This window comes from Pantherophis guttatus, chromosome 3, assembly GCF_059756535.1.
Source record: "Pantherophis guttatus breed Tessera chromosome 3, ASM5975653v1, whole genome shotgun sequence".
In the NCBI taxonomy this organism is placed as follows: Eukaryota; Metazoa; Chordata; class Lepidosauria; order Squamata; family Colubridae; genus Pantherophis; species Pantherophis guttatus.
In genome coordinates, this window is record NC_142065.1 from 11,856,466 (window position 1) to 11,871,019 (window position 14,554).

A 14,554-nucleotide genomic window follows, 5' to 3' on the forward strand; every position below is an offset into this window, starting at 1 on the left:
CTCAATTTACCTACCTTAGAAAGGATGGAAGGCTGAGTCAACCTTGAGCCTTGGCGAGATTCGAACCTGCAGTAATTGCAGGCAGCTGAATGTTAATAACAGGGTGCTTTAGACCACTGTACTACCAAGGCTGTTATTGATCCAAGTACCACATACATTTGGTTTTTCTTGCCTAAATGTAGAACCCTGCTTTTTTCAGCATTGAATTTCATTTTGTTAGATAGGGCCCAGTGTTCCCTAGTGTTCAACTCTGTCAAGATCCTTCTATATCTTAACACTATCTTCTGGAGTGTTGGCATCCTTCTCCATCGGCCCTAGCAGAGGCTGAATCAGTGTTTCTGAACCTTAGCAACTTTTAAGATATGTAGACTTCAAGTCCCAGAGCGCTGGCTGGAGAATTCTGGAAGTTGAAATCCATTTATCTAAAAGTTACCAAGTTTGAGAAATATTGGTCCAAATAAACCACAGCTGATATTTGGCAAAAACACCAGCAAACCCCAACCTGGATGATTGCTACTTTCACTCCAGCAAAAAGTAAATTCCTCCTTGGCTATCCAGGAAGCAGGCTGAGCAGCAGGGTTTATGTGGATTTGACCTGCTGTTTTGAGTGACAGCAGGAAATGACTCACCATTCCATTTTTTTTTAATGCAGAAGAGATAACCCGAGATGCCGCACGATCTCATTTGCTTAATTGTTTTCAGGATGTCTTTTAAATATTTCATCGCGGTGGGGATGTGGGTTTGTGCTGGTAAAAGATTCTGGGTGAAATGGAACTCAGGAGAGAAAGAGGCCACTGACCTCAGCATACTTTCTCTTCTTGTTATCATCTGCCGAGAACATAAACTGGATTTAGAAAGTTCAGATTCCTCAGTTCTGGTTTTACAAGTTGGGGGCGCAAGTGAAGAGACAATGAAAACAAAGCTTAAGAGACAGGTTTTTGGTTTTTTGTTTTTTAAAAAAAGAGGGCCGATTTAGATGTATGTTTTTCCTACGTGGGATAACACAGGACTTAGGTGTCCCACCGATCCCTCAAAGGAAATCCCGCCTGTAATCTAGGAATAGTTCAGCTCACTGCTCCAAATGTTCACAGCTATGCAAAGACTATAGAAAAATGGTCCGCACTTTTAAACAGGGACTAGTTGGATTACTGCAGATCAAAACCACCTAAATAGCCGGGTTGGTCCAATGCAAGGGTGAAATCCAAAAATTTTCCCTACCGGTTCTATGGGCGTGGCTTGGTAGGCGTGGTAGGGAAAGGATATTTCATAATCTCCATTCCCACCCCACTCCAGGGAAAGGATACTGCAAAATCTCCATTCCGTCCCCTCCTGGGGGAAAGGATATCGCAAAATTTCCATTCCCACCCCACTCCAGGGAAAGGATACTGCAAAATCCCCATTCCGTCCCCTCCTGGGGGGAAGGATATTGCAAAATTTCCATTCCCACCCCACTCTGGGGCCAGCCAGAGGTGGTATTTGCCGGTTCTCTGAATTACTCAAAATTTCCGCTACCGGTTCTCCAGAACCTGTTAGAACCTGCTGGATTTCACCGCTGGTCCAATGGTTAAGGTGTTGGTCTAGAAACAAGGAGACCACTTTAGGCATGAGAGACGGCTGGCTAACTTTCAGCCAATCACAAAAAGGCTGTAAATTCTAGTCCCACCTCAGCCATGAAAGCCAGCGGGGTGATTTACAGCCAATCAGCAGGAAACTGAATTCTAGACCCGCCTTAGGTATGAAAACCAGTGGGGTGTCTTTGGACCAATCACCAGGAGACTGGGAGTTCTAGTCCCGCCTTAGGCACGAAAACCATCTCGGTGACCTTGGGCCAATCTCTTAGTCCAACCCATCTCACAGGGTTGTTGTGTTGATGAAAATAGGAGGATGTATATTCACTGCCTTGAGTTACTTGTAAAGCAATAAAGGCAGGATAAAAGAAAATCTTTAAAAAATCTAAAAACGTACTTTTGCTTCACCTTATATTATTTGGAGGGAATATGCAAATATTCACTTTTCTTCCATATTGATTAGGATTTCTAAGCATTGGAAAAAAACACGTATCCTTGCTGGACATTCTTGAATTGCAGCCAATCAGGGGTGGGTTCTACTTACCTTTACTACCGGTTCGCAACGGGATCGCGCACGCGCTCACTTCTCTCTTGCGCGCGCCTTGCTTTTGCACATGCGCAGATCACCGATGATGATATCTGGGGCAGTGGGTGGGGCCTCTCGTTGGTTTTACCGGTTCTTGCGAACCGGTCCGAACCGGTAGCCAATGTATTAGAACAGTATTTCTCAATCTTGGCCATTTTAAAATGCATGGACTTCAACTTCCAGAATTCCCCAGCTAGCCATGCTGGCTGGGGAATTCTGGGAATTGAAGTGCACACATCTTAAAATGATCCATGTTGAGAAATACTGTATTAGAGGATGCAGAGTATAGAAGAGAGAAGTGGTGAATATGTAAAAATCCTGTACTGTTCCAATGACCGTGGTTGACATCTGAAGCTAGTCAAGGATATTTGGTTTTCTTGGCTCTGCTGCAATCTAGAAGACCTTGTGAAGGGCAAACAGTTATGATGTTGATCTGTGTCCTTGGGGGATAGTGTCCTTCTTATCTGGATCTCCATATATTTCTTTCTTTTTTGAGAATGACAGATGGTGTGCCTCTTCCCGGAACACAAAAATACAGGGATTTAAATGTCAAGTCTGCCTTCAAATTCAGTAGCTTTTTTTTTTTAATCCATTTTTTAAGCAACTCCTTAAGTTAAGGAGTTAAGGAATTTAAGAATGAAGGAAGTTAAGAAAACTCTTTAATTTCATAACACATGGACAAACATAACCATAGTTTCAACTGGGAAACTATGAGCGTCCTAGATCAAGTCAAATCCAAAACATGCGAAAATTTCTGGAAGCCCGATACTCAGATTAATTAGTCATTAACAGACACATACAGATAAACAATATCCACATACTATTCAAAAGAGACAAATCCAAAAGGAAACAGAAAGATCAAAATACCTCTTAAGTTTAACTTTAATGTTAAGTTTCTGCCCCAAAGAACTCAGGTGTTTTTATATCTTCTGTCGGTGTCATGCCCCAGCATATAACTTTTATATACTGTTGTTGCTCTCTAGCCCCATCTAGTGGCCGGAGGGACAAATACCAAGTATATTGTTTGAAGCTGATTCCACCCCTTTATCTATCAGCCTACACTCTCAAAACAAGTGCCTGCTGGGAAGCCAGACTCATTTCCTTTAGCATTTGGAGAAGACAGAAGCACAAAGAAGCATCCATCTTAATCTGTGGCACATGGTCATCCAAGAACAAACCCACATCCCACACACAGAGTCAAGCTGGTGAGATTTAAATTACTTAAATTTATTAATTGTTATGTTCAGCAGTAACTTAATACGGCCTATCTTGTATTTGGTTCTCATTGTACATATCCCTATTTTCCCCAGTTTCACCATATCCTGTTCTTTCAATAAAGCAGTCAGATTTACGCACATGGTCTGTTTTATTGGAGGATAGGTGGTTTTAGCTGCATGTCGAGCTGCACACAGACTAACGTGTAGTGAGAACAGAACAGTCCATTACTCAGTTAAACTGAAAATCTTAATTTTTTCCTGAATCTGCTGATGCTTTACGTGCATTACATGTGTCTTGAACCCTGGACTGGGCTGTCCCTTTGCTTAAAATATTTTATCATGAGTTCCTTTTGTGGTATTGACCTTGGACTATTTGTGAACTTGTCAGGCAGAACAGAGATGGAGGAATCAAAGATGTCATGCCAGCTGGATGTCGATCTCTCTCTCTCAGCCCAACCAACCTCACAGGATTGTTGTTACGTAGAGAATAGAAGGAGGATTAAGGAGCATTAAGTATGTTTATCACCTTCAGTTATATATAAAAGATAATGTAAAGATAAAGATATATTCCATATCTATCATCCATCTTTCTATCTATCTATCTATCTATCTATCTATCTATCATCTATCTATCTATCATCTATCATCTTATCTATCTATCTATATCTATCATCTATTTATCATCTATCTATTGGTCTGCCTGCCTATCTCTATATCTGTCTATCTATCGACGACCGACCGACCTACCTACCTACCTACCTACCTATCTATCTCTATCTATGCTCTGCCTGCCTATCCATCATCTATCCATCCATCCATCCATCCACCCATCCATCTCTATCTACTGTATCTCTCTCTCTCTCTCTCTCTATCTATCTCTATCTATCTATCTATGCTCTGCCTCCCTATCTATCATCTATCCATCCACCCACCCATCCATCTCTATCTACTGTATCTCTCTCTCTCTCTCTCTCTCTCTATCTATCTATCTATCTATCTATCTATCTATCTATCTATCTATCTATCTATCTCTATCTATCTATCTATGCTCTGCCTGCCTATCTATCATCTATCCATCCATCCACTCATCCATCTCTATCTACTGTATCTCTCTCTCTCTCTCTCTCTCTGCTCTGCCTGCCTATCTATCATCTATCCACCCATCCACCCATCCATCTCTCTCTCTCTCTCTCTCTCTCTCTATCTATCTATCTATCTAATATCACCAGTTAATAAATACTATACTTTTCCTCTAGTGTTTGAATTTGCTGTCTGCAAAGAATAACCGTGGAAGTTAAGAGCCGGGGCGTTTTTCAAGTGTTTATGTTCGTCATGTAGTTTGGAAGTGGCAGAAATTATTCTGGTCACACATTCAGTTTGTTTTCATCACCTCAAAGATGATGCTTCAGATAAACCCCACCAACATGGAGAAGATAATCCAAACAATGAAAAACATCCATGGTTAGATGCACTTGGGGGCTTACAGTGTTTGTAAGTCACAAACAAAGTGGCTTACTTGCCTCATACAGATCCGATTTCAGACGTGACTCATTCTTTTGACAAGACAACAAATTGCAGGATGCTGTTTTTTAAAACAAAAAATGCATTGGGGCTTATGTCATCTCTAAGTTAGAATTTACAAAAAACATACTGTAGATGCTTATGTAACAATAAGCATATTGGTAAAATTAGGTATCGTTCTAACCTTGTTCTTAATTCTGGTTTTGTTTTGTTTTTTGGTTAGCCTGTGGTGCGTATGTAGGCCTCCCTGTAGCAACCATTTTGTGACAGTGCCTTCAAAATAATATAAAATATGCCTACCCCAGAGGTGGGTTTCATCAGGTTCTGACCAGTTCTGGGGAACTGGTAGTGGATATTTTGAGTAGTTAGGAGAACCGGTAAATACTACCTCTGATTGGCCCCGCCCCCAATCTATTCACTGCCTCCCGAGTCCCAGCTGATCGGGAGGAAATGGGGATTTTGTAGTATCCTTCCCCCTGGAGTGGGGAGGGAATGGAGATTTTACAGTATCTTTCCCCTGGAGTGGGGAGGGAATGGAGATTTTACAGTATCCTTCCCCTGCCACGCCCACAAAGCCACGCCCACAGAACCGGTAGTAAAAAATTTGAATCCCACCATTGGCCTACCCCATATAAGTTATATATAGTGTGTAGAGACAGCCTTCTTGACGAAAAAGAATGTTTAGATTATAAAGGTAATACAGGATACCTTGCTGATAAAAAGGTAAGTCAACCAGAGTGACCTTGTAGGGGAGCAAGCGATTGCAATAGCACTTATATACCGCTTTACAGCCCTCTCTAAGCGGTTTACAGAGTCAGCGTACTGCCCCCAACAATCCGGGTCCTCATTTTACTGACCTCAGAAGGATGGAAGGTTGAGTCAACCTTAAGCCTTAAGTTCAAAGTTACAGCGGCACTGAAAAATGTGACTTGTGACCATTTTTCACACTTATGACTGTTGCAGCATCTTCATGCTCATGCGATCAAAATTCAGATGCTGGGCAACTGGTTCAGATTTATGACTGTTGCTGTGTCCTATGGTCTTGTGATCCGCTTTTGCGACCTTCTCACAAGCAAAGTCAATGGGGAAGCCTTAGCAACTCCCTTAACAACAGGATTACTAATTTATACACTGTGGCGAGAAAAGTCGTGAAATGGGGGCAAAACTCATTTAACAAATGTCTCACTTAGCGGCAGAAATGTCGATCTGCTTTGTGGTCGTAAGTTGAGATCTACCTGTACTGCCTTTTAATTCACTGCAACACCAGGGATGGGCGGCGTAAAAATGTAATAAATAAATAAATAAGAGAAAAAAGACGTTTTATTTTGATCAAAGGACGGCACAGAGCAAAACACTATAATAATTTCTAATAGAGCTTCTCATGTTTTGATATCTGCTTCCTACGTTCAGCCAGTTCTCTCTGAATCGCACGAACTGGTAGCGGTGACTGCTGGAGGCTCCGCCCACCCACCCGGATGTAATGTGCAACTACTGCGGATGCGCAGAAGGCCATGTGCATGTGCATAGGTTTGCGTGCGCGCTCACATTTGCGAACCGGTAGAGAAGGTAAGTGAATCCCACCTCTGGACATAACCAAGTGTTTTGTAAACTCTTTGCTCTTTTTTTTTTAACCTACCACTATTAATTTACTGTTTTCCCCTCCCTACCCTGGGTTTTAATTTGTCTACGGTCCTGAGCCGCTAGAGATTAAAAGCAGACAGTGACACCCAATGTCCACACGGCAACATAGCTACAAGCCTTTCAGCCTTTTCTAATCTGAAAGGGCCAAGTCGAGTTACTGCTTCTTTACAGACGTATTTGGATCAATAGTCAGCCTTGCCCCGTGCATTTTTTTAAAATAGTGGCACGTCTTTATTTTTGCAAAGGGGAAGGACTTACAAAGCTGTTGGTAGGGACCCCATGTTTTTCACAGCTCATTTTACAGAAGTAAAAGTTACGCGTGACGAGCTTATCTATCTCCTTCCTACGTATCTTTAAGCCTGTCTTCCCCAAAACGGTCCTTTCCAATGTGGTGATATTCAGGTCCTTGGAAATTAAAGTCCAACATATTTAAACCCAGTTTGGAGAAAGCTATTTTAGATTGAATTATCTAAGTTTTTCCTAATCTTTCATCTTCCTCCTCCTCCTCCTTCTCCTCCTCTCCTCGTCCTCCTTCTCTTCCTCCTCCTCCTCTTCTTCTTCTTCCTCCTCCTCCTCTTCTTCCTCCTCCTCCTATTCCTCCTCCTCCCCCTCCTCAGAAGCCATACAATAAGAAACTCGCCCCATTTTTTCAGCCTCTGCAGCATCCTATATCAATGCAGCAAATTCTTTCTTCCTTTCATGGTTCTTTTGGAAAATGAGTTATAAAATAGATGCGTGGAGCTTCTGCTAGGCTTATCATCAATTATTTTTGCTTTAAAAGTCTCATTTTTGTAGGGCGATTTTTAAAATAACGTTGCTACACCTGTTCCTCCTATTTGCCCCTTCTGTCTTCTCTTTTGCCTTCCATTACCCAGCAGAGTTCTTTCACCAGAGTTCTCCCACCAGCTATACAGGGATTACGGGGTCATTAAAAGATGCACACACAAAAATCTCTCATAGAAAAGAGGCTGCTTTTTGCAGAGAGATTGCAAAACTGATAGCTATTTTTGAAAGTGTCTTAGCCACTGAGCCACCGCGTCCCTTTTTGTTATTTGTATATCGCTTTTAATTATTAACACATCAGCACTCCCTTTTTTTCGTACATTTGGTGCAACATCCAGATCAACTGGATTGTTAAACCTAACCCTCAAAGAAAAGATAACGATGGTGCTACTTTTAGGAAAGGAACGTAGAAAAGAAGAAGAAAAAGAAAAGAAATTAGATTGAGGTGGAGGCTGGCTGGCAAGAGTAGTGGATGAGAAGACAAGAATGCTTAAGAAAGTAGCTGAGCCATCAGTATAATACGGCTCTGCTAAATGAGCTAATTCAGACTGCATTAAGAGACACATAATTTCAAAATCACAAGATGTAATAATTCCTCTCTCTTCGATGTTGGCAAGGCTGCGTTTGAAAGAGAGGGTTTTGTTCCGGGCATCACATTTTCAAAAAACTGCCGACAGTTGAGCTCCTTCGGAAAATAGCTCATTGGAAAGGAGAAATTCTTCCAGCTCGGATGCTATTAGTTTAATTCTGTCCCTTTCCTAAAGAAAGATGATCTTAAAATGTAATAAGTTCTAAGAAAGGAATCCGGCTTTGTACATCATAATGCAGAGCCTTGTTTTTTCAGATGTTCGGAACAAATCAGCATTGTCATCTCAAAAACATGGTTCTGTCAGTGTGTGAGAGTTCATGAATTGGAATAGACATGGTAACAGGTCAGCCAATGGGGACTGTTTGATGACTCAGACGGCTCGGAGCCTGGGCGTGGCTTAGCTTGACTGTTATGTATAAAAGAGTTAGTTTGTCCTTGCATTATCACTCCTCTGTATTATATAGTTTCTGTGTATTATATTTCTGTACTTCTGGATTCCGAGTTCTGGTTCTGGCTTCTGCTGTATGGTGTTGTATATAAAGAAGCTTCTTATATAAACGAATCCTGCTGAATTGTTTACTTGGGTGCTGGTTGGATTGCTGCAAACTCTAACAGTTTCTAACCTAAAAACTAGAAGTTAATGTGAGAAGACAGTCAAACTGAACATAGCCTGAACTTACAGGTCCAATTCAGAACCATGCATTGGAAGAACAGGAGCTGTATACTGTACAAGCAATCCTCAATTTACATCTATTTGTTTACTGTTCGAAGTTACAAAGGCATGGAAAAAAGCGACTTACACTTACAGCAGCCCCACGGTCATGTGATCAGAATTTGGGGGCTTGGCAACTGGCATGTATTTACAACATGTCATGCGATGGACTTAGCGCTCCGTCTCTCTCTCTCTCTCTCTCTCTCTCTCTCTCTCTCTCTCTCTCTCTCTCTCTCTCTCTCTCTCTCTCTCTCTCTCTCTCTCTCTCTCTGGGCACAATGAGAATATATCTGCTGAACAAAACTCCACATTGGTGACAGGAAGGGCATCCGGCCATTAAACACTCTGCTAGCTCCATTCAGTTGCCCAGAATCCATCCCGCAAGGAATTATGGGGTCGGTAAAAGATGATGATGATGATGTGATGGAGTTGGCTGAAATGGCAAAATTGACTACTTTGATTAAAGGAAAGAACATAAGTACTTTTGTTTCCACATGGAGACTGCTTCCGAACTTCGTGGTTGATGTGGAAAAGAATGAAAATTTGACTTTGGGTTTTACCGATTAGACTGATAGATCCTTATAGAAATGACTTGTTCATATTATTATGAAAAAGCAAAAAGTTGCGATTTGATGTTAGTGCCTTATTTTACTGTAACAGAGAGAGTCGGAAGTCAGTGCTTCTTTTTCTTCTTTTTCTTATCTTTCCTCACTTCTCCTTTCCTTCATCCCATCCCACCCCACCCAATTTTCTATTTATTTTGTATTTTTAAAAATGTTGATTGAACAGTTGTAATGTCTCAGGGTTGTGTGACTGCAGTTTGCAACCTTCCTATTGGTCTTCTGGCAAGCCAAGTCAACGGGGGGGGGGGGGGGTAAGCTGAATTTTCTTAATGACCACTGATTCATTTAACAACTACAATGATTCACTGAACAACCCTGGCAAAAAGGTAGCACAATTGGGCACAATTCACTTAACTGTTTTGCTTAACAATGGACATTTTGGTCTCAATCTTTTCTTTTATATACACTGAGAGCATATGCACCAAGACAAATTCCTTGTGTGTCCAATTACACTTGGCCAATAAAAAATTCTATTCTATTCTATTCTATTCTATTCTATTCTATTCTATTCTATTCTATTCTATTCTACTCTACTCTACTCTACTCTACTCTACTCTACTCTACTCTACTCTACTCTACCCTACCCTACCCTACCCTACCCTACCCTATCCTATCCTATCCTATCCTATCCTATCCTACCCTACCCTACCCTACCCTACTCTACTCTACTCTACTCTACTCTACTCAATTGCGGTTGTACATTATGGAATTTCCTATGGTGGAATTAGAGTAAGTAATCAGAGCTGCAAAACCAGCAAATTTGTTTTGAGTCTCAAATGGTGGTTGAAATGGTAGTTACCACTTTCAATCATGTTCATTCGCAGGACAACATCAGTTGATGTCAGTCTGTATTGATCCAAGAACTCTCTAGCTGGGTCTTACCTGAATGACACTAAGATATTACTCACTTTTTTAAAAAAAACATCGCAGATATGAACTTGCTTCAGGGCAACTGTATTGCTTTTTGTGCTCTCTACATTTATTGATCTGACTGCCTCTAGACCCATGACATTTTCTCAAACACCATGAAAAGAAGAAGGAGGAGGCCAAGAAGGTGGAAGGAGAATGCCTTCAAGGAAGCAAAGAGAATGTTAATGCGTTAGTTGAATGGAAGCTCTCAAAAACTACTCCTTGCTGTTGACCATGAGCTGCTGTCCTTGAAACATCTTGGTGTCCTCAAAAATCTCAATGCATTATGATGGCTGTTAGGAATATGACTATTACCTAACTTGTTGGGTTGGCAATATATAAACCATCAATGTATGTTTGCATTATATTGTATTATATTGTATAGCTTTAAGACTGCTATATTGCATCATACTGTGTACTGATTGGTTAGCTCTATTGCCAATGTTCTTATAAGGGAGCTAGAAACATAGCTTGTTCTCTTGGTTGTTCTTGCTCTCTGATATCTCTATCTGACTTACTGTCTTACTGTTTGCAACTCTAGAAGAACTGTTTACTGTGTATGATTAATACGACTGGTAAGAAGACTTTGTTTATTGGACTGTGTAAACTATAACATGACTCAGTATATCTGTGTGGTGACTGTGCTTATTCATAACTACTCTCAACCACTTTCATGTGCACACTGTTGCTACTCAAGGGTTATTCCTTAACAATGGCATACATGATATAATTAATTTTGAAAGACTAGGTTCAGATCCCAGTTGTGGGAGTTGACTAATTTGAACAATACAATAGGATTCCTAAATAATAATAATAATAATAATAATAATAATAATAATAATAATAATAATAATAATAATAATAATAATAATAATAATAATAATATATTATTATTATTATTATTATTATTATTATTATTATTATTATTATTATTATTTTGCTCATACAATACATAGAAAGATGGTTTATTTTATTTATTTATTTTATTAGTTCGATTTATATATGCTGCCCTTCTCCGGAGACTCAGGGCGGCTTACAATGCATTAAGCAAGAGCCTTCATACTTTTTGTATATACCTGCTTAGTAGGGCTTTTTGGCTGGAGATGGATTGAGCTCACCTGACACACCATGCTAATGATAGGCAGTTATATATCTGTGGTGTTTTGTGCATGGGGTGAGACAGGTTTAGATCAGATTCCAGCAAGACTGAAGTAGTTGTGGGTTTGTAAGGTAATTATTTCTACCAAAAGAAGATTAAAAAGAAAAAAAGGACAAAAACAACAAAACAATCAAAATATTAAAAAGGTACATAAAAAATCCACACACCACATATACACATATTATCCACTCTAGTTGAATACAGATTACCCTGTTTCCCCCAAAATAAGACATCCCCTGATAATAAGTCCAATCGGGCTTTTGAGTGCATGGCAATAAGGCCAAGCACTTATTTCAGGATTCAGAAAAATATAAGACAGGGTCTTATTTTTGGGAAAACACAGTAGTACATTACTAAAGCATTAGTTTCCATCCCTTGCAAAACAGGCCCTCTTTAAACTACTAAATCTACTTCTGTATGTCTTCTGTATGTTATATTAGTGACAAAGTAGTTAACAGGAAGAAGAAGAATGCCTAAAACAAAACAAAATTAAATAATCCTCCTTTGATCAGGATCCTCCTTTGATTCCCAGCAAAATAATTCTCCTTCCCTAGTTGGAGATGGCTCAAAAGCTCTGAAGCCATCTCTCCTATTTTAATAGCTGGTGAAGGTAGCAAGGAGAATGTCACACAATTACATCTTCTGTGCCAGTTGCAGACACTTCTGGAAATAGAAATATTCTCATTCAATCATGCCCTTGTCACCTCAGAACTGGATCACTTCAATTTGCTCTTCATAGGGCAACCCATGAAGACTATTTGCAAGCTTGAGGTGGTGGATGGTATGCCTCAGTAGCTATGAGAGTACTTATGTTCATTCACAGAACATCACGATTAGGAGAGTTGCAATTGGTTGCCAATCAAGTTTTAGAACTCTGCACGGTTTAATGCCTTAACTGTCAACACCGAATTGAACCTAGCAGAAGCCATTTTCCTAGTTTATCGTTGCCACACAATGTGGGAGTGGGAAGGAGCTTGAATGTCTTACTAGACACAACATAGATCTTTCTAGTGGGAACCAAGATCATCTCCCAGGGGATGGAGGAAGGAAGAGAAGAGTGCCTGAGGAACCCACCAATTAACCTAGTTTGCCAATGTGACCAGTGACACTTGGGGAAGGGGTTATTACTGGTTTTAATTATGCTGAAACTGCAGGAAAGATTCAGAGTTGGTTTTCCACTAAGTGTGCCAATATGATGTACCCAATAAAGAAGTTCTTTGAGGAAGCAAGTGGCCTCGGAGTTTTGATCTGCTTGGGTTCATTAGTAGGAACCTTGACACAGCCCTTCTAAGGTCTATTAGGAAGGGCTAGTTGAAAGTGGTAAATCTGAACGAATGCCGACTGCAAGGAACTAGTATTTGAGTCTTCTCAGCTTTCATGCTTCAAGCATTACAAGAGTGGAACAGGATATAATAGCTTTTTGGCAGTGGTCTATTCTCTGAGCTTGCTGTTTAGCTTCCGGACATTTTGTTATCAAAGTTGGTAACATCTTCAGCAGGGTTTTGGGTGAAGTGACTGGTTGTTTGTGAGGTGCAAAATTCAACTGGTAAGGGAGGTGGTTGGTTCTGTCGCTGATTGGTGATTCAAGTGGTCCATTTCCTTACTGGTTCATATCAGTGGCTGGTTGCTAACGGTTCGGGCGAACCGATAGTAGCGGTGGCGGGAGGCTCCACCCACCCACCCGGACATCATCAAATATGCTCTGCACATGCGCAGAAGTGGTGTGCACACGAGCAAAGTGTGTGCGAGCGATTCAGTAGCAAAGGTAAGTGGAATCCACCACTGGTTCATATGCTGGTTCAAAGCCAATGTGTTTGTTGATGGATCCCTTGGTAGAGTGTCAGGAAGATAAATAGCATGCTCGGGGAACAGACTGCTGCCAAAACTACAACCCGAGTTACAAATATTCTCAACAATTTCTAATGGTATAATAGCATTCTTTAAATCTAGAGTGCAGAGCATCAAAAAATAGATTTCTGGCAGGCCTTGGAGTTTGCAGTGTTTTAAAGGTATTCACCTTGACATTATGTCTTACCCCAATGATGCCCTTGAAGTGATGTCCCAGTGCCTGGAGGCCGTACGGATCTGGATGGGGAGAAACAGGCTCAGGCTCAACCCATCCAAGACCGAGTGGCTGTGGTTTCCGACGTCCCAATATAGTCAGCTGGTGCCATCGCTGACTATTGGGGGCGAATCATTGGCCCCCACGGAAAGGGCTCGCAACTTGGGTGTCCTCCTGGATTCACGGCTGTCTTTAGAAGAGCACTTGACGGCCATGACCGGGAGGATTTTTCATCAGGTTCGCCTGATCTGCCAGTTGCGTCCCTTTCTAGATCGGGACTCCTTACGCATGGTCACTCATGCCCTCGTCACCTCCCGTCTGGACTATTGTAACACTCTCTACATGGGGCTCCCCTTGAGGAGCACTCGGAGGCTCCAACTGGCGCAGAGTGCGGCCGCGCGGGTGGTGACAGGAGCGACGTGGCGCTCCCATGTAACACCTCTCCTGTGCAAGCTGCACTGGCTTGCGGTGGTCTTCCGAGTGCACTTCAAGGTTTTGGTTATCACCTTTAGAGCGCTCCATGGCTTAGGACCTGGTTATTTACGGGACCGCCTGCTACCACCAATAGCCTCCCACCGACCAGTACGCTCCCATAGAGAGGTGCTCCTCTGGGTGCCGTCGGCCAAACAATGTTGACTGGCAGCCCCCAGGGGGAGAGTCTTCTCTGTGGGGGCACCTACTATCTGGAACGAGCTCCCCCCGGAGATACAGAGGATCCCGGATCTACGTACCTTCCGTTGCGCGCTCAAGACTTTCTTATTTCATCAAGCTGGCCTCACCTAAGTCTTTCCCCTTTTAAAATGGAAATTTTAAATTTGGTTTTAAATTATTGGGGTTTTAAATTTGTTCAGCCAAATTATTTAATTCGTTTTATTTTATTTTAAATTTTGTATCTATGTATTTTATTGTTGGCTGTTCACCGCCCTGAGTCCTTCGGGAGTAGGGTGGTATATAAATTCAATAAAATAAATAAATAAATAAATGTACTTGATGTTTTTGGAGTATGTGTGTATACACCCACACCCATACACACAGTTTTTGTTGTTGTAATTTTTTATTTTTAAATGACTTGCTGAATAAATTTATTTTACAGTTTTCTGAGCCTTTCTACTAGTGGTCTAGATATGGTAGGCTTAATTTTTTAGTCCTAATTTCAGAATACAGTAAATTAGAAAGCAAAAATC

At 41.2% G+C, this 14,554-nt stretch overlaps 1 long non-coding RNA gene across 1 annotated transcript; it reads left to right on the forward strand.

Annotated features, from left to right (window-relative positions):
* Positions 1 to 3,213: 3,213 nt before the first annotated feature.
* Positions 3,214 to 10,933, forward strand: LOC148114496 (uncharacterized). Its single transcript, XR_015733629.1, has 4 exons — positions 3,214 to 3,359; positions 3,760 to 3,884; positions 6,303 to 6,458; positions 10,065 to 10,933. It is a non-coding gene; the product is annotated as an uncharacterized LOC148114496 (long non-coding RNA).
* The last annotated feature ends 3,621 nt before the right edge of the window (positions 10,934 to 14,554 follow it).